Below are 1,305 nucleotides of genomic sequence, written 5' to 3'. Positions count from 1 at the left end.
AAAGAAACAAGTACGATAATTTACACACTGTTTTTTTGAAAACTACTATAAACGGTTAGCCGGTTTGTCGAAAGACATCATCAAAAGACTCAAACCCAACAAGCATATGCAATTAAGTAGCGACAACCAAAAAGCTATGACTTCACATTTAATTGACTCACATGTTAATCTTCACACGACTCACAATGTTCACACACTCGGTTTTATTTATGAAACATACATAAAATGTGTATGTGTAAACACTCAACGCCTAGTCAATGAAACATGCAATATCATAAGCTTGTCATAAGATCTCGTCTCCACCAACTAACATGCAAATAAGTGTAAATCAAGAGGTCTTTACGGGTTGTAACGTTAGGCTTGGGCGAAGGGTATGGAAGTAGACATTTAAAGTGGCGAAAATGGTTAAAACTCGGTTTTAGCGTTTAACTAGCAAGAACATAATACAACTATACATACAAACGCCTTAAAAAGGCGACTAAAGCGCAATCGAGCTTATCAACGAAATTTTAACATTTAAGCATTCAAAATTGCTCGATTTCTATCAACTTCACCCTATTTTAGGGTGTTTTATTTTCTGGGTTGTGTTTTTTTTTTATATATATAAATAACTATACAATAAACCGAAACAAATGCTAGTTAAACGATTATTTTATCCGAGTTCAACACTAAAAAGGGTTTGAAACATACAAAGGCTAAATTTGGCTAAGTGGGTGATAATGTGGGTAAACAAAGGTAAACGGGAAGGCTCGACATGGTTAATCCTAAAGGGTAATATAAGGTGAACGGGAAGTACAACACAAGGAACAAGGCTTACAACAAAGGGGTAATCTAAGTGCCTCTATCACTTTTACACGAATTCACAAGTTCATGGTCTTAACAAGCATACTAGTGACAAATTCTAAATTACACATGACATCCGGCTCACTCCTATATCCGAAATGAACAAATATATAACAATAGGCTCAAATATGCTCACGTAACGGATGGAATGGGTAAAAGTGTGAAAACTATCATGCAAGTCTTTCTTTGTTTGTCACGCTTTCCGGTTTCCTTTTTCAAAAATATTTTGCTTGTCGAGTTTTTATCAAGTCCGATGCTTTCTAAAACACAATCAACCGGTTTATTTACTAAAATATATCCAAAATACAGGTATTTTTGAATGATTTTTCTGATTTTTTTTTTATAGAGGACAAACAAAGTTAACAAAGTTAACCCCCTCCCCACACTTGAACTTCGCATTGTCCCCAATGCGAAACCCGAAATATAGAGAAAAAGGATAATAGTACTCCCCTCAAGATGATA

The sequence above is a fragment of the Helianthus annuus genome, chromosome 8, assembly GCF_002127325.2.
Source record: "Helianthus annuus cultivar XRQ/B chromosome 8, HanXRQr2.0-SUNRISE, whole genome shotgun sequence".
In the NCBI taxonomy this organism is placed as follows: domain Eukaryota; kingdom Viridiplantae; phylum Streptophyta; class Magnoliopsida; order Asterales; family Asteraceae; genus Helianthus; species Helianthus annuus.
This window is presented reverse-complemented; position numbering follows the sequence as displayed.